The following is a 20003-nucleotide window of genomic DNA, read 5'->3' as shown; positions in this document are numbered from 1 at the left end:
TTAGTGAAGGGACAGGAGTGAGGGCCTGATCCCAGGAGCTACAGTCTGAGGAAAGGAGTAAAGAGCCTTCACTAGACCCCTGTACAGCTGTATAATGAGGCCCAGGCTTTATAGTGAAGGGACAGGAGTGAGGGCCTGTTCCCAGGAGCTACAATCTGAGGAAAGGGCTAAAATGCCTTCACTAGTCCCCTGTACAGCTGTATAATGAGGCTCAGGCTTTATAGTGAAGGGACAGGAGTGAGGGCCTGATCCCAGGAGCTTCAGTCTGAGGAAAGGGCTAAAAAGCCTTCACTAGACCCCTGTACAGCTGTATAATGAGGCCCAGGCTTTATAGTGAAGGGACAGGAGTGAGGGCCTGTTCCCAGGAGCTACAGTCTGAGGAAAGGAGTAAAGAGCCTTCACTAGACCCCTGTACAGCTGTATAATGAGGCCCAGGCTTTATAGTGAAGGGTCAGGAGTGAGGGCCTGATCCCAGGAGCTTCAGTCTGAGGAAAGGGCTAAAAAGCCTTCACTAGACCCCTGTACAGCTGTATAATGAGGCCCAGGCTTTATAGTGAAGGGACAGGAGTGAGGGCCTGTTCCCAGGAGCTACAGTCTGAGGAAAGTGCTAAAAAGCCTTCACTAGACCACTGTACAGCTGTATAATGAGGCACAGGCTTTAAAGTGAAGTGACAGGAGTGAGGGCCTGTTCCCAGGAGCTACAGACTGAGGAAAGGGATAAAAAGCCTTCACTAGACCCCTGTACAGCTGTGTAATGAGGCCCAGGCTTTATAGTGAAGGGACAGGAGTGAGGGCCTGTTCCCAGGAGCTACAGTCTGAGGGAAGGGCTAAAAAGCCTTCACTAGACCCCTGTACAGCTGTATAACGAGGCCAAGGCTTTATAGTGAAGAGACAGGAGTGAGGGCCTGTTCCCCGGAACTACAGTCTGAGGAAAGTACTAAAAAGCCTTTACTAGACCCCTGTACAGCTGTATAATGAGGCCAGGCTTTATAGTGAAGGGACAGGAGTGAGGGCCTGTTCCCAGGAGCTACAGTCTGAGGAAAGGGCTAAAAAGCCTTCATTAGACCCCTGTACAGCTGTATAATGAGGCCCAGGCTTTATAGTGAAGGGTCAGGTGTGAGAGCCTGTTCCCAGGAGCTACAGTCTGAGGAAAGGGCTAAAAAGCCTTCACTAGACCCCTGTACAGCTGTATAATGAGGCCCAGGCTTTATAGTGAAGGGACAGGAGTGAGGACCTGTGCCCAGGAGCTACAGTCTGAGGAAAGGGCTAAAAAGCCTTCACTAGACCCCTGTACAGCTGTATAATGAGGCCCAGGCTTTATAGTGAAGGGACAGGAGAGAGGGCCTGTGCCCAGGAGCTACAGTCTGAGGAAAGGGCTAAAAAGCCTTCACTAGTCCCCTGTACAGCTGTATAATTAGACTCAGGCTTTTGGTGAAGGGACAGGAGTGAGGGCCTGTTCCCAGGAGCTACAGTCTGAGGAAAGGGCTAAAAAGCCTTCACTAGAGCCCTGTACAGCTGTATAATGAGGCCCAGGCTTTATAGTGAAGGGACAGGAGTGAGGGCCTTATCCCAGGAGCTACAGTCTGAGGAAAGGGATAAAAAGCCTTCACTAGACCCCTGTACAGCTGTATAATGAGGCCCAGGCTTTGTAGTGAAGGGACAGGAGGGCCTGTTCCCAGGTGCTACAGTCTGAGGAAAGGGCTAAAAAGCCTTCACTAGTCCCCTGTACAGCTGTATAATGAGGCTCAGGCTTGATAGTGAAGGGACAGGAGTGAGGGCCTGATCCCAGGAGCTTCAGTCTGAGGAAAGGGCTAAAAAGCCTTCACTAGACCCCTGTACAGCTGTATAATGAGGCCCAGGCTTTATAGTGAAGGGACAGGAGTGAGGGCCTGTTCCCAGGAGCGACAGTCTGAGGAAAGGGCTAAAAAGCCTTCACTAGACCCCTGTACAGCTGTATAACGAGGCCAAGGCTTTATAGTGAAGAGACAGGAGTGAGGGCCTGTTCCCCGGAACTACAGTCTGAGGAAAGGACTAAAAAGCCTTCACTAGACCCCTGTACAGCTGTATAATGAGGCCAGGCTTTATAGTGAAGGGACAGGAGTGAGGGCCTGTTCCCAGGAGATACAGTCTGAGGAAAGGGCTAAAAAGCCTTCACTACACCCCTGTACAGCTGTATAATGAGGCCCAGGCTTTATAATGAAGGGACAGGAGTGAGGACATGTGCCCAGGAGCTACAGTCTGAGGAAAGGGCTAAAAAGCCTTCACTTGATCCCTGTACAGCTGTATAATGAGGCCCAGGCTTTATAGTGAAGGGACAGGAGTGAGGACCTGTGCCCAGGAGCTACAGTCTGAGGAAAGGGCTAAAAAGCCTTCACTAGTCCCCTGTACAGCTGTATAATGAGACTCAGGCTTTATAGTGAAGGGACAGGAGTGAGGGCCTGTTCCCAGGAGATACAGTCTGAGGAAAGGGCTAAAAAGCCTTCACTAGACCCCTGTACAGCTGTATAATGAGGCCCAGGCTTTATAGTGAAGGGACAGGAGTGAGGGCCTGTTCCCAGGAGCTACAGTCTGAGGAAAGGGCTAAAAAGCCTTCACTAGACCCCTGTACAGCTGTATAATGAGACTCAGGCTTTATAGTGAAGGGACAGGAGTGAGGACCTGTGCCCAGGAGCTACAGTCTGAGGAAAGGGCTAAAAAGCCTTCGCTAGTCCCCTGTACAGCTGTATAATGAGACTCAGGCTTTATAGTGAAGGGACAGGAGTGAGGGTCTGTTCCCAGGAGCTACAGTCTGAGGAAAGGGCTAAAAAGCCTTCACTAGACCCCTGTACAGCTGTATAATGAGGCCCAGGCTTTATAGTGAAGGGACAGGAGTGAGGGCCTGATCCCAGGAGCTACAGTCTGAGGAAAGGGCTAAAAAGCCTTCACTAGACCCCTGTACAGCTGTATAATGAGGCTCAGGCTTTATAGTGAAGGGACAGGAGTGAGGACCTGTGCCCAGGAGCTACAGTCTGATGAAAGGGCTAAAAAGCCTTCACTAGATCCCTGTACAGCTGTATAATGAGGCCCAGGCTTTATAGTGAAGGGACAGGAGTGAGGACCTGTGCCCAGGAGCTACAGTCTGAGGAAAGGGCTAAAAAGCCTTCACTAGACCCCTGTACAGCTGTATAATGAGGCCCAGGCTTTATAGTGAAGGGACAGGAGTGAGGACCTGTGCCCAGGAGCTACAGTCTGAGGAAAGGGCTAAAAAGCCTTCACTAGACCCCTGTACAGCTGTATAATGAGGCCCAGGCTTTATAGTGAAGGGACAGGAGTGATGACCTGTGCCCAGGAGCTACAGTCTGAGGAAAGGGCTAAAAAGCCTTCACTAGTCCCCTGTACAGCTGTATAATGAGACTCAGGCTTTATAGTGAAGGGACAGGAGTGAGGGCCTGTTCCCAGGAGCTACAGTCTGAGGAAAGGGCTAAAAAGCCTTCACTAGACCCCTGTACAGCTGTATAATGAGACTCAGGCTTTATAGTGAAGGGACAGGCGTGAGGACCTGTGCCCAGGAGCTACAGTCTGAGGAAAGGGCTAAAAAGCCTTCACTAGACCCCTGTACAGCTGTATAATGAGGCCCAGGCTTTATAGTGAAGGGACAGGAGTGAGGGCCTGTTCCCAGGAGCTACAGTCTGAGGAAAGGGCTAAAAAGCCTTCACTAGACCCCTGTACAGCTGTATAATGAGACTCAGGCTTTATATTGAAGGGACAGGAGTGAGGACCTGTGCCCAGGAGCTACAGTCTGAGGAAAGGGCTAAAAAGCCTTCACTAGACCCCTGTACAGCTGTATAATGAGGCCCAGGCTTTATAGTGAAGGGACAGAAGTGAGGACCTGTGCCCAGGAGCTACAGTCTGAGGAAAGGGCTAAAAAGCCTTCACTAGTCCCCTGTACAGCTGTATAATGAGACTCAGGCTTTATAGTGAAGGGACAGGAGTGAGGGCCTGTTCCCTGGAGCTACAGTCTGAGGAAAGGGCTAAAAAGCCTTCACTAGACCCCTGTACAGCTGTATAATGAGGCCCAGGCTTTATAGTAAAGGGACAGGAGTGAGGGCCTGTGCCCAGGAGCTACAGTCTGAGGAAAGGGCTAAAAAGCCTTCACTAGACCCCTGTACAGCTGTATAATGAGGCCCAGGCTTTATAGTGAAGGGACAGAAGTGAGGGCCTGTGCCCAGGAGCTACAGTCTGAGGAAAGGGCTAAAAAGCCTTCACTAGACCCCTGTACAGCTGTATAATGAGGCCCAGGCTTTATAGTGAAGGGACAGGAGTGAGGGTCTGTTCCCAGGAGCTACAGTCTGAGGAAAGGGCTAAAAAGCCTTCACTAGACCCCTGTACAGCTGTATAATGAGGCCCAGGCTTTATAGTAAAGGGACAGGAGTGAGGGCCTGTGCCCAGGAGCTACAGTCTGAGGAAAGGGCTAAAAAGCCTTCACTAGACCCCTGTACAGCTGTATAATGAGGCCCAGGCTTTATAGTGAAGGGACAGGAGGGAGAAAAGTGGGGAAAGGAGCCAGAAGAGCCGGACTGCCCATCACTAACCTGCAGAGCCGCACTCCACATATATGGCTGCTCTGTGCACAGGACCTGTGATGAGGTCACAGGAGGGGAGGAGTCAGGGGTCACATGATCTCCGGAGTGCAGACCTCCATGGAGCCTTCTCCTCAGTCAGTGACATTCCCGCCATTTTTCGCCCCTCACTACTGGCACAATTACCCCGCGCCGCCTTCTCTACACAGTGTTATGTGTGGAATGTAACGTGTGATTTCTCTGGAGGGAAATAGACCCCACACAGGAGGGAATTCTCACCAGTTACCGGCCGTCTACTATATGGCGGCATATGATTGTGCTATCGACTCCACACCAGGAGCTAAAATGCCCAAATCTCTAATGTAACCGCTATAAGAGAAGATATAACAAATTTCCCCTAAACTCACACAGCGGAGGAGGCCTCACTTGGAGCAATGTGACTCGCGCACAGAAAATCTATTCCCGGTTCTGTGATTAAGTTATCGGCCGACAGGAAGAAGAAAGGTCTGAATTACAGCCCAGACTGGAGGAGAAACTGCAGGAGTTAGAATTGGCCAATCAGCGCTCTTCACCCCTATACTTATCTACACAAATACAAGATATGAAATGACAATTAGACGCCATTCTCACCACCAGAACGGAGAGGCGCTAACTTGGAGTAAAGCCGCGTTTTATCACCATGCCAATAAGCCTAATAAGATGCCGCTCGTAAGCTCAGAATGAGAGAGTCACTGCATATAATCTCCTCTATAAAAGACCCTAAGGGTCAGATCTCAGCCCACCCCGATGTCATGTATAGCACTTATAATGAATACCCCCAGAGTTTGTATTCGCCCCCACAATCACCCCCCTCACTACTGGAGTCATTCCTTCACACACTACATCTACCTAACCTGACTGAGTCCGCGGCACAACAACTCCATTTACACATCTCTGAGGAGGAAATAGTTTCAACATTCAAAAAACTAAAAAGAGGAAAGGCCCCGGGGCCGGATGGTCTTACAGCAATATATTATAAAAAATGCAGCGATGTGCTGACACCACATATAAAAACCTCTGTAATTCACTACTAAATGGCTCACAGCTGCCCCCTGAGCTCTACGTGGCGCATGTAACCGTAATCCCTAATCCTAAGAAAGATCATCTCACAACAAATTATAGACCTATATCCCTCTTATACATTGACTTCAAAATCTTTACATCCATTGTGACTAACGGGATCAATAAAATCCTCCCTCACCTCATCCATCGGGATCAGGTTGGTTTTATACCAGTGTGACAGGCCCCAGATAATATTAGGAGAGCGTTAAATATTATTCATACAACTAACCTACAGCGAAAGCGACTTCTCCTGCTTGCATTAGATATTGAGAGGGCTTTCGATTCGGCGCCCTGGAGATATCTCTTTACGGTTCTATCGGAAGTCGGATTCTCCCCTAAACTTATAAAGTGCCTCCAATTGTTATATGATAGCCCTATCGCTTATGTAAAACTCCCGTCACCACACCCCCCTCCAATTAATATTCAGAGGGTACCAGGCAGGGCGGTCCTCTATCTCCGGATCTTTCTGCACTTACAATGGAACCCATTGCGGAAGCAATAAGGAGAGATCAGAATATCCTGGGCCCTGAGAATATGGGAGACCAATATAAAGTCAGCCTCTTTGCGGATGATCTCCTGCTAACATTAATAAGTCCCCACACTACACTCCCTCACTTGCTTCCCTCCTTCACGAAATTGAGAAGATCTCAGGGTTAAAGATTAACATTGATAAACCCGAAGCATTATTTGTAAATTTTCCTAAGACAGAGTAAACTAATATAGCCTCCCATTTTGGGTTTATACACAAAGAACATTATCTAACATATCTGGGTATCAATTTAACAGCCAACAGGTCACCTCTGTTTAGGAGGAATTACACTCCACTGATCCATAACTTCCAGAGGGACCTGGATAGATGGGCTCCCTCAAAGTTACCCTGGCCCGGCAGAACACAGGCATTAAAAATGGTGTCACTGCCTCGCTTCTTACATCTATTTAGGTCCCTCCCAATTATGGTACCAGCCAGAACGTTCACTCATTCACACTCTATGATGTCTAAGTTTCTTTGGCTTGGAAAACAACTCAGAATTGTGCAAAAACTTATGTTCCGTCATAGAAAAGAAGGGGGTTTATCCCTCCCTAGTTTTACACTTTATTACAAGTCGGCACAGATTGCTCCATTAATAAGTGCGTGTTCATATCCCAATAGTCTGAGATGGGTTATTCTGGAATCATTTCTCTCCAGACCATTCTCTTTATCAGGCCTAATGTGGACCACAGACCGACTTCCACGGGGGGTTAATGAATGTGGCTCCTTTTACAGTCCACTCGTTTCTTCTTTGGAGGAAAGTCCGGTTTAAATATAACTTACAATCAAGCCCTTCTCCCCTGTCAGCTATATTACAAAACCCCATGTTCCCACCAGGCCTTGAGCCACAAATTTTTTCTTGGTGGAAGCTGAAAGGTATGCATATACTTAAACATTTGTGTTCCCCATTTAATATCTTACTTGATAGACAGGAATTTGTTCAAAAATTTGACCCTCCAGTTAGGGAGGTAATGCGACTGAACCAGATCTTTCTACTTTGCAAAGCAGATCCTCCCGAGCGGTACTACTCTCAGGGCAATGAGTTTTGAAAATAAATGTCTAAATGACCCTTTGGGCAGGGAAATGATCTCATTGATCTACTATGCTATAAATTCTCCACAAGATGATAAAAAATTGAAGTATATGTTACAGTGGGAGGAGGATTTGGGGTTTGAACAGTCAATTGATGAATGGTATCGTAGCTGTGACACCCTATCAAGAGGTAATCACCAGACTTCCCTTGTGGAGACCTCCTTAAAACTATTGCACAGAGTCTATTATGTACAGGAAAATATTCACAGCATTTTTCCTAAAATCTCGGGAGACTGTTTTAGGGGCTGTGGAATATCTGGTGACATGAGACATATTTGGTGGTCTTGTATTGTGGTTTCTGGGCTTTGGGAGAAGGTGAAGCATCTGATAGCACAGATGTATGGTGGACCGGTTGTTCTGGAACCTTCTACCCTTTTACTGGGAACCAGGCCTTCCCGGCTTCCAGAAAGCTTTCAGAAGCTACTAAACTACTTATGTATGGCCACTAAAATCCACATTGTGGCAAAGTGGAAGTCGCCCTCACTGCCAATATCTATGGTGAAAGAGAAGATGAACGACATTATGTTATTCTCATTTGTGGCCCCAGCGTTTCCTGTAGAATAAATCCCTTTCTCACACAGTCCTGTAGTAATGACTTTGTTCTCACGTTTTGTAGAAGGGTTCGTCTGACTCCATCTTATGTTATCAGTATAAGTGCGAGAGATGAGAGACCGACGACCGCAGTTTTCCGTGTGCGTCCGGCGTCAGTTCTACAGTGTGAGAGACGCAGGGTCTGTGACCGAAGCTGGGGGTATACGGGTGTATACAGCATACACAGAGGGGTCTGTGACCGAAGCTGGGGGTATACGGGTGTATACAGCATACACAGAGGGGTCTGTGACCAAAGCTGGGGTTATACGGGTGTATACAGCATACACAGGGGTTTGCGACTGAAGCTGGGGGTATACGGGTGTATACAGAGTACACAGGGATCTGCGACCAAAGCTGGGGGTATACGGATGTATACAGCATACACAGGGGACTGCGACCGAAGCTGGGGGTATACGGGTGTATACAGAGTACACAGGGGTCTGCGACCGAAGCTGGGGGTATACGAGTGTATACAGCGTACACAGGGGTCTGCGACCGAAGTTGGGGGTATACGGGTGTATACAGCGTACACAGGGGGTCTGTGACCAAAGCTGGGGGTATACAGGTGTATACAGCGTACACAGGGGTCTGTGACCGAGTCTGCAACCGAAGCTAGGAGTATACAGGTACATACAGCGTACACAGAGGTGTCTGCGACCGAAGCTGGGGATATACGGGTGTATACAGCATACACGGAGGGGTCTATGACCGAAGCTGGGGGTATACGGGTGCATACAGCGTACACAGAGGGGTCTGCGACTGAAGCTGGGGGTATACGGGTGTATACAGCGTACACAGAGGGGTCTGCGACTGAAGCTGGGGGTATACGGGTGTATACAGCACACACAGGGGGGTCTGTGACCAAAGCTGGGGGTATACAGGTGTATACAGCGTACACAGGGGTATGCGATCGAACCTGGGGGTATACGGGTGTATACAGTGTACACAGGAGTCTGCGACCCAAGCTGGGGATTTACAGGTGTATACAGTGAACACGGGTCTGTGACCGAAGCTGGGGGTATACAGGTGTATACAGCGTATACAGGGGTATGCGACCGAACCTGGGGGTATACGGGTGTATACAGTGTATACAGGAGTCTGCGACCCAAGCTGGGGATTTACAGGTGTATACAGTGAACACAGGGGTCTGTGACCGAAGCTGGGGGTATACAGGTGTATACAGCGTACAGAGTGGTCTGCGACCGAAGTTGGTGGTATACGGGTGTATACAGAGTTCGCAGAGGGGTCTGTGACAGAAGCTGGGGGTATACAGTTGTATACAGCATACACACAGGGGTCTGAGACTGAAGCTGGGGGTATACGGGTGTACACAGTGTGAGAGACGCGGGGTCTGTGACGGAAGCTGGGGGTATACGGGTGTATACAGTGTACACAGAGGCGTCTGCGACCGAAGCTGGGGGTATACGGGTGTATAAAGAGCACACTGAGGGGTCTGCGACCGAAGCTGGGTGAATACAGGTGTATACAGCATACAGAGGGGTCTGCAACTGAAGCTGGGGGTATACAGGTGTATACAGCGTACACTGAGAGGTCTGAGACTGAAGCTGGGGGTATACGGGTGTATAAAGCGTACACTGAGACGTCTGCGACTGAAGCTGGGGGTATACAGCGTACACAGAGGGGTCTGTGACCGAAGCTGGGGGTATACGGGTGTATACAGCATACAAATAGGGGTCTGAGACTGAAGCTGTGGGTATACAGCATACACAGAGTGGTCTGCGACCGAAGCTGGGGTTATACGGGTGTATACAGCATACACAGAGGGGTCTGTGACCGAAGCTGGGGGTATATGGGTGTATACAGTGTACACACGGGTCTGAGACCGAAGCTGGGGTATACGGGTGTATACAGCATACACAGAGGCGTCTCCGACTGGAGCTGGGGGTATATGGGTTAATACAGTGTACACAAGGGTCTGAGACCGAAGCTGGGGTATACGGGTGTATACAGCATACACAGAGACGTCTGCGACCGAAGCTGGGAGTACACCTCGTACACACACAGCTCTGCTCGGTACATCTCGTACACACACGGCTCCACTCCGTACACCTCGTACTTATACGGCTCCGCTCCGTACACCTCATACAGACGCGGCTCCACTCCGTACACCTTGTACACACGCAGCTCCACTCCGTACACCTTGTGCACACGCAGCTCCGCTCCGTACACCTTGTGCACACGCGGCTTCGCTCCGTACACCTCGTACATACACGGCTCCGCTCCGTACACCTCGTACACACTCGGCTCCGCTCCGTACACCTCGTACACACGCGGCTCCGCTCCGTACACCGCGTACACACACGGCTCCGCTCCGTACACCTCGTACACACACGGCTCCGCTCCGTACACCTCGTACACACGCGGCTCCGCTCCGTACACCTCGTACACACGCGGCTCCGCTCCGTACACCTCGTACACACGCGGCTCCGCTCCGTACACCTCGTACACACACAGCTCTGCTCGGTACATCTCGTACACACACGGCTCCACTCCGTACACCTCGTACACACACGGCTCCGCTCCGTACACCTCATACAGACGCGGCTCCACTCCGTACACCTTGTACACACGGAGCTCCACTCCGTACACCTTGTGCACACGCGGCTTCGCTCCGTACACCTCGTACACACACGGCTCCGCTCCGTACACCTCATACAGACGCGGCTCCACTCCGTACACCTTGTACACACGCAGCTCCACTCCGTACACCTTGTGCACACGCAGCTCCACTCCGTACACCTTGTGCACACGCGGCTTCGCTCCGTACACCTCGTACACACATGGCTCCGCTCCGTACACCTCGTACACACTCGGCTCCGCTCCGTACACCTCGTACACACGCGGCTCCGCTCCGTACACCGCGTACACACACGGCTCCGCTCCGTACACCTCGTACACACGGCTCCGCTCCGTACACCTTGTACACACACGGCTCTGCTACATCCACCCTGTAAACCCCTCCTGACTCCACACAGAAACTTCCCCTCATCCAGCACCATGACAACCAGCACAGCAGAGTCCTGCACACACTGAGGCCCCTGATCATGTGACCCCTGACTCCTCCTGTGACCTCATCACAGGTCCTGTGTGCACAGAGCTGCCATATATGTGGCAGATGCTCCTGGACCTTCTGCTTTCTGGGCGTTCCTCCTGTGAGTCGTATTAACCCTTTCGGTCCCTGTGTTATTCTTTCCTTAGTTTCCCTGTCTCTGTGTTTCGGGTCGTTGTTCTGTTCGAAGACCCAGCCTCCACCCATCTTCAATGCTGTTACTGAGAGAAGGAGGTTGTTGGCCAAAATCTCCCGATACATGACCCCATCCATCCTTCCTTCAATACGTTGCAGTTGTCCTGTCCCCTTTACAGAAAAGCCCCCCCAAAGTATGATGTTTCCCCCACTAGGCTTCACGGTTGGGACTGTGTTCTTGGGGTTGTAAAAAGAAAAGGGGGAGACAGGGCGCTTCCAATGCGTAGGTCTGTATGGAAAGTAGTACCCATAGTACCCATATATTACATACAGATAGAAGATTCCAGTGCGGGGAAGACGGGAAACCTTCATATAGACGGCCGGTGGGGATGGAGGCAGTGACCGACTCTGGCCACATCTGTCTCTAGAGCCGCAGTAGAAGATGAAGATGTCGTCCTCATCATGAAGGAGTTATTTCTCATGTCGCGTGTAATGAATATCTCCTGCAGTATTGCTAATGCCGATTCCAGTGTCGGTAATGAGACGAGAATTAGCGTTATGGAAGATGAGTCTATGAGGAACGTGTTCAGCTGCCGACTCCGAGGAGGAAACTGCTTGTTGTCTGTGGCCTAAATATATAGGTTTTATTAGTAGATGTCAGGGAAGAAAACTAAACACTGTAAGATAATAAATCTCCTCATATGTTTCCCTTATTATCTCCAGTAATTGTATTATTACACAGGATTCTTATGGTGTTACATCAGATCATCTTCTTCTCATTCAGGTCTCTACAATATCGGATCCTCTCAGTGAAGATCTTCTACAGAAGAGAATTTTCCTGATTTACCCATCAAGGATGGATATGGACAGAGACAAGATGGCGGAGAGGATGTTACACCTCACCCTAGAGATCCTCTTCCGTCTCACTGGAGAGGTGAGAGATTCTGATGACATCACATTACATCATTCTTATCTATGGGAATAACAGATGGACAGAACTGGAGAGGTGAGGACTCTGGAAATGTCTGGAGTGAGATTTATTAATGTGTCTCTCCATAACCAGGATTACACAGTGGTGAAGAAGACCTCTAGTGATCGCTGTCAGGACCCTGTGTCTGAGGGATGGGGAAGACCCCTGAGCCCAATCACGGGGCCTCCACCTCACCCCCTGATCCATGAGGACATCAATGACCAGAAGATTCTAGAACTCATCTACAAGATGATTGAGCTGCTGACTGGAGAGGTGACACTGCTGGGAATGCTGGGACATTATACAGTAACACTATGAAGGGATCGGGGGGATGACGGTATCATTGTATGTGTCAGGTTCCTATAAGGTGTCAGGATGTCGCTGTCTATTTCTCCATGGAGGAGTGGGAGTATTTAGAAGGACACAGAGACCTCTACAAGAACGTCATAATGGAGGTTCCCCAGCCCCTCACATCTCCAGGTAATAGACAGGACTAAATACACACGGCCTATAATTATCTGTATGTAGAGAATGAATTCAGTCCCTGTATGTGTTTCCTCCAGATCTATCCAGTAAGAGGACAACACCAGAGAGATGTCCCCGTCCTCTTCTTCCACAGGACTGTAACCAAGAAGATCCCAATGTTTCTCAGGATCATCAGGTAGATGGAGAGAAGGTGTCAGGAGATCTCCCCTATGATGTGTAGACGGCTGTGAAGGTCTTGTGCTCAGTCTTGTTTTATCCACCAGTATTATATGTTTTATACTTGTGTAATGAGAACGGTGGAGATGGCAGGATTAGAGCTGATCATAGATGGGACTTCTCCATCTGTCGGTGACTTTTACAATATTTGTTTCAGGGTGAAGATCTGACCCATATTAATACTACAGAGACATATGTGAGGGGTGATGAGTGGTGTAAAGAGGAGATTCCCACATATGACTACCCAGGTGAGTAGTAACCACTGAATGCAGAGAAGTCACAGATTCCTCTCAGTCACCGGCTGTGGCTGCTTTATCGGTGGTGTAGTCCGGCCGTATTACCATGATCACCATTTTGCCTCTAGACCACAACATTCTCCTCCACCCGAAACTGTTCAAATGACTTTGGGCATTGAAAGCCCTTTTCTATAGAACTTACAAACTGGAGGATCAACCTACCTGTAATATACATTTATTCCCGCCTGCAGGAGATGTGTTGGCTCCAGCCCTGGTGTCATGGATTCAATCCTCGTCATACATTACATTGTTTTTGAATTCAGATTACTGCACAATCTCTCCTGAAATGGGGAGCAATATTATTTCCTCTAATCTTCTGCTCAGGATTCATAGTAGCTCCAATGCTCCACCATAAATGAGGGCAACTCTGGTTTACTGTTGTGTAATCTGTATTTGTAGTTTTCAGTTAATGAGATTCTCGTGCTCTGGGGCGGGGCTGTGGGTGGGGCTTTATGTGGTGCTCTGATTCCATATTCATCTATATTGGCTTATGACAGGTCACTGATCCCTCACTGACCTGCCCCCATTATTACATAATGCATATAATAGCATTGATATTATTGGTGATAATGCCTATAATATTGGGGCTATTGTGAGGCTTAGAAAGAAATTACATCCAGCACAATGTCACCGGTGATGGCGGCGCCTGCGCAGTAACATCTATATCAACTATATCAAATTTTTTTGTTAGGAAGTTATAAGAGTTAAAAGTTAAACAGCGATTTATCATTTTTACAACAAAATTTACAAAACCATTTTTTTAGGGACCACCTCACATTTGAAGTGAGTTTGGGGGGTCAATATGACAGAAAATACCCCTAAGTGACACCATTCTGAAAACTGCACCCCTCAAGGTGCTCAAAACTACATTCAAGAAGTTACTTAACCCTTCCGGTGCTTCACTGGAATGAATGGAATGTGGAAGGAAAAAATAAACATTTACTTTAATTTTCTTTCACAAAAATTTTCCTTTAGCCCTATTTTTTTTTTTTACTTTCGCCAGGGTAACAGGTCAAAATGGGCTATACGTTTTGTTGTGCAATTTCTCCTGAGCATGCCGATACCCCATATGTGGGGGAAATCTACTGTTTGGGCGCACGGCAGGGCTCGGAAGGGAAGGAGCGCCATTTGATTTTTTGAATGTAAAATATGCTGGAATAATTAGTGGTTGCCATGTCGCGTTTCGAGAGCCCCTGATGTGCCTAAACAGTGGAAACCCCCAACAAGTGACACCATTTTGGAAACTAGACCCCTTAGGGAACTTATCCAGATGTGTATTGAGCACCTTGAACCCACAGGTGCTTCACAGAAGTTTATAACATGGCGCCATGCAAATAAAAAAAAATACGATTTTTCACAAATAAATCTTTTTAGCTCCATATTTTGCATTTTCATAAGGGTAACAGGAGAAATTGCTCCATAAAATTTGTTGAGCAATTTCTCCTGAGCACGCCGATACCCCATATGTGGGAAAATACTACTGTTTGGGCGCATGGCAGAGCTTGGAAGGGAAGGAGCGCCGTATTGGAGAGCAGATTTTGCTGGAAGTGTTTGTGGGTGATATGTCACATTGTCAGAGCCCCTGAGGTGCCAAAATAGCATAAGCCCCCAAAAGTGACCGCATTTTACCAAATACCTCCCTGAATGAATTCTTCTCGTGGTGCAGTGAGTATACTGACACCACTGCTGTTCCATAGAAAATTATACCATTGGGCAGTGAAGAAAAAATAATTGCTGTATTTTTCGGACTATAAGACGCACCCCAAATTTTCAAAGGAAAATAGGGGAGAAAAATGTGCAAAATGGGGGTCCATCTTACATCCGAATTCAGCTTACCGGGGGGGGGTGGAATCAGCACAGGTGCAAGAGTGGTCACAGACGTTGTTCGGTGGTCCAGGCTGGTGCGGTGGCCTCCGGAAACTCCCATTCCAGGCTGGTGTGGCAGCGGTGCTCTGTGCTGGGGCAGTGGCAGTGGCAGCGTTCTGTGCTTGGGTGGAAGTGCTCTGCGCTGGGTCGGCAGCGCTCCACCTGTGGCGGCGGCAGCACTCTGTGCTGGGGCAGCGGCACTCTGTGCTGCGTGGGGGGCTTTGCCGCCATTTTGTCAAAGCCTTAGGCCCCTGCAGCTCCATTGCTGTGATGGCCTCCGGGAGAATGGCAGCTGGGGGCGGTGCATGCTCAGATTTAGATCTCGGCAACGAGATCTCGGGGCGAGATCTGAATCTGAGCATGCGCCGTTCACAGCGGCCATTTTTCTGGAGACCACCGCATCGTAGCAATGAAACTGCAGGGGTCTCTGGACTTTGACAAAATTCCAGTGGAGCCCGACACGCAGCACAGAGCGCAGCCGCCACAGCATTTGTAAGTAAATTCCTACTATAAGACACATCCCCATTTCCCCACTAAATTTTTTGGCAAAAAGTGCGTCTTATAGTCCTAAAAATATGGTACATTTTTATCCCTAAATGTTGTTTTAACCCCAGATTTTACATTGGAAATTAGGTAGATAGGTAAATGGTCACTACACCCAGAGATGAATTCACAGAGGGGGGTCATTTCTAATTCCCAGAGGGGTGTCATTTCTAAAATGGGGTCACTTCGGGGGGATTCTGCTTTTATGGCACTTTGGAGAGCCGCTAAGTGCCAGAACAACAGAATCCCCCCTGAAGTGACCCCATTTTGGAAATGACACCCCTCAGGGAATTCATCTATGGATATAGTGACCATTTTCACTACATGGATGATTTCCAGAAACTCGTAGTGGAAGTTTTAGAGCAAAAATTGCAAAAATGTCATTGTAGTGCCCAATATATTGTGCCCAGCTTGTGTCTCTGGAGACCTCCCCCCACCTACCACCGGAAATTGTTAAGTCAGCTCTACTCAAATGTGTCTGTCACTAAATAAACCAAATACTTGAATGTCAAAACAGTTCAAAAACGTGGTTCTGTGTGGAAGATTGTAAAGCCGTCATGGAGGCATAAGGCTGGCAGTGATGGGCATTGTGGGTAATAATAGCGGGGATCATGCCTCATTCCTCTCTAGGAGCATACACGACATCTTCTCTGGGGTTCTTTCTTGTTTCAGTTACTGGAATGAGTGCAATAAAATGTCGCTCAGTGAGTCTTCTCACATCTTCACATTCTAAAGGATTGGCGGAGACAACATTTTCAAAAACAAGATTTTCAGTGACCTCTTCCTGATAATCAAGGAAAGTATCTGCATTTCCGGCTTTTTTGTATAACACAAAAGAATTATATGTGGCCACCTGAAACAAATACATGACTAACTTTTTATACCAGATATATGATTTTCTTGATACCTGGTATGGCTGTAGAACCTGATCTGCAAGGTCCACACCCCATATATTTGTTGTAGTCAATGACAGACACAGGTTTTGGAGTAGTGGATCCCTGTTGGTCTGCAGTGGCCCTTGTGGCATCTGTGTGGATCGAGCTCAGGATAAAAATATCTTTTTTATCCTTATACTTAAGGGCAAGCAGCTCTCCATTGTGTAAAGCCCCTGACTGCCCCTTTCGGAAATTTTCTTTGACCAATGATTGTGGAAACCCCTGATGGTTTTTGCGAATAGTCCCACAAGCCCCTATGTTATGTTCAACCAGACTTTTAAATAGAGGTATGCTGGTGTAGTTGTTGTCAACATACAGATTGTAGCCTTTTTGTAAAAAAAAGGCTCAAAACCATTTTTCCAGGTGTCCCCAGATAAGTAGGGCCTCCTGGTGGGTTTAGTTTGCTGTCTTTCCCCTCATAAATGTGAAAAGCCGATGTGTATCCGGTTTATCTCTCGCACATTTTATAGAGCTTTATTCCGAACCTTGCCCTCTTAGAAGGAATAAATTGCTTGAGGTGCAGTCTTCCTTAGAATTTTACAAGGGACTCATCAATGGAAATGTTTTCTGTTGGGGTGTAGAGCTTTCAGAACTTTTCTGTCAAGTCTTTGATGATGTGTCTGATTTTGAATAGTCTGTCATGTTCTGGGGCATTTCTGGGCAGGCATTGACTATTGTCATTAAAATGCCAAAATCTCATGAGCCTTTCATAACGGGTCCTAGGAAGAACGGCAGAAAACATAGGGGTGGCTTGATCAGGGCAGTTGGACCAATAGGACAGAATGGTCATTTTTTTTTAACAAGTTCCATATTGAATGTAAGTCCTAAAATTTTTTTCATTTTTAGGACATTAGTTGGTTCCATAAATTTGACCTAGCATAATAGGATCGTGGATTCTGGCTGATGAATTGGGACGCATATAAATTTGTAGGACAATATGCTCTAGAAAGCTATCTGTCAGAAACAAATTAAAAAAATTAATTGGTCCAAATTTTTCCACCTCCACGTTTATACCAGGAATGGCATTAAAATTATGGATGAATGGAGTAGCCGAATCCGAAGCCTCCCATCTGGGAAATGCTACAGCAAAGCCCCTTGGACATTGGTGTGCGCCAATTCACGAGCACTAGGGACAGCACTAGTACTGGGCATTGTTCCCTGAGTTGGAGACATTTCTCCAGAAGCGCTATTTGTCCTTCTTGTTGTACTGGTCCTTGTGTGTGAGGATGGACCAGAATCACTGCTCATTTCTGAGCTATCACTGTCGCTGCTACTAAAGCCCTCGAAATCCATATCATCATCTGACACTGCACTTTCTTCACTGTCAGACCATAAAAGTGCATAAGCCTCCTCTGCACCATAATACTGACCGGCCATTTTATTCGTTTTTATTTTTTTTCCCTGGAAATAGAAAACTCTGATGTGACCAAATTATTGGGGAGACAATTGAGAAAAGCCTAATTCTTTAGCCTAACCCTAACTTTAGGATAAACCCTAACTATAGCATTAACTCTAACCTGACTTATCTGTTTTTCCATTGACAGATGATGGACCTGAGTGGGGACTTGTCTTTTGTGAGATGAGAATTGGTATTATTTTCGACTACATAACATTGATTGGTTTCTTTATATTCAATATTTGGGAGGCAGAATGAACCAACAGTTGAACACCGCACACTACTGGCTCATCCAACAAGGTTTTTTATTAGACTGTGAACTGTCATTGTCTTGGGAAATAATTAAAGTTTTTTACATAGCTTTCCATTTTTATGGACAGTTTAAGTAGAAGTGTTCAAAAATATAAAACTCAAGGATATTTTATTAATAAAAATTATTTTTATCTTAGCAGATGACTGTACCAGGAGATCAGAGGGACAGCTGACATCTTCAACTTTTAAATCTGATGATCTTGAGGTCCTACAAGATACAACTGAAGTGATTGCTGTTACTCCTGATATATCATCATCCATTCACAGCAAAAATCTGTCATCTGATCCTATGAAACAGGTCCCATCTTCTGATTCATCACAGACTACTAAGGAAAATCAAAGTCACAAAAGAGGCATTAACAAACAAACTGCTCATTTAGCAAAGAAGCCATTTTCATGTTCAGAATGTGGGAAATGTTTTGCACATAAATCACTGCTTGTTACTCACCATAGAACTCACACAGGGGAGAAGCCTTTTTCATGTTCAAAATGTGGGAATTGTTTTAACCAGAAAGTGAGTCTTGATGAACACCATAGAGTTCACACAGGAGAGAAGCCTTTTTCCTGTTCCAAATGTGGGAAATGTTTTGCACGTAAAACACAGCTTGTTACTCACCATAGAACTCACAAAGGGGAGAAGCCTTTTTCATGTTCAGAATGTGGGAAATGTTTTAGCCAAAAATCAGATTTGGTTAAGCACCAGAGAACTCACACAGGGGAGAAGCCTTTTTACTGTTCAGAATGTGGGAAATGTTTTAACAATAAATCAGATTGTGTTAAGCACCAGAGAATCCACACAGGGGAGAAGCCTTTTTCATGTTTAGAATGTGGGAAATGTTTTACACAGAAATCAAATTTTGTTACCCATCAGAGAACTCACACAGGGGAGAAGCCTTTTTCATGTTCAGAATGTGGGAATTGTTTTAGGCATAAATCAGATTGTGTTAAGCACCAGAGAACTCACACAGGGGAGAAGCCTTTTTCATGTTCAAAATGTGGGAAATGTTTTAACCAGAAAGTGAGTCTTGATGAACACCATAGAGTTCACACAGGGGAGAAACCTTTTTCATGTTCAGAATGTGGGAAATGTTTTGTACGTAAATCAAATTTTGTTACTCACCATAGAACGCACACAGGGGAAAAGCCTTTTTCATGTTCAGAATGTGGGAAATGTTTTAGCCAAAAATCAGATTTGGTTAAGCACCAGAGAACTCACACAGGGGAGAAGCCTTTTTACTGTTCAGAATGTGGGAAATGTTTTAACAATAAATCAGATTGTGTTAAGCACCAGAGAATCCACACAGGAGAGAAGCCTTTTTCATGTTTAGAATGTGGGAAATGTTTTACGCAGAAATCAAATTTTGTTACCCATCAGAGAACTCACACAGGGGAGAAGCCTTTTTCATGTTCAGAATGTGGCAAATGTTTTAGGCATAAATCAGATTGTGTTAAGCACCAGAGAACTCACACAGGGGAGAAGCCTTTTTTATGTTCAGAATGTGGGAAATATTTTAACCAGAAAGTGCTTCTTGATCGCCATCAGAGCAGTCACACAGAGGAGAAGCCATTTTCATTTTCTTAATGTGGGACAAATTTTACTTGGAAATCAACTGTTAATAAACATCAGAGATGTCACATAGGTGAGAAGCCTTTTTTATGTTCATAATGTTGGAATAGTTTTAACCAAAATTAAATCTTTTTAAATGGTTTGTCTCTTGTCATTCCTCATGTTTGCTGACAGAAGGATAAAACTAAACCTTATTACTTCCAAATGTAAATCTATACCCATAATTCACCCCCTGAAGGTTAGTCGGAAAGTGACTAATAGAAAAAACATATACCCCACAGTTCAGTATATAGGGTGAGGTGACGTATACACACTCACTCTCCAAGCCTCTTATTACTA

At 46.8% G+C, this 20003-nt stretch overlaps 1 protein-coding gene and 1 pseudogene across 1 annotated transcript in view; one reads left to right on the top strand and one right to left on the bottom strand.

Annotated features, from left to right (window-relative positions):
- The window catches only part of LOC141063315 (uncharacterized), a 169489-nt gene that overhangs the window by 37645 nt on the left and 111841 nt on the right, over nucleotides 1-20003 (bottom strand).
- On the top strand, nucleotides 11886-19806 carry LOC141063252 (uncharacterized; annotated as a pseudogene).

This window comes from Dendrobates tinctorius, unplaced genomic scaffold (assembly GCF_039654945.1).
Source record: "Dendrobates tinctorius isolate UK_male_01 unplaced genomic scaffold, ASM3965494v1 ptg000249l, whole genome shotgun sequence".
NCBI lineage: Eukaryota > Metazoa > Chordata > Amphibia > Anura > Dendrobatidae > Dendrobates > Dendrobates tinctorius.
This window is presented reverse-complemented; position numbering and strand designations above follow the sequence as displayed.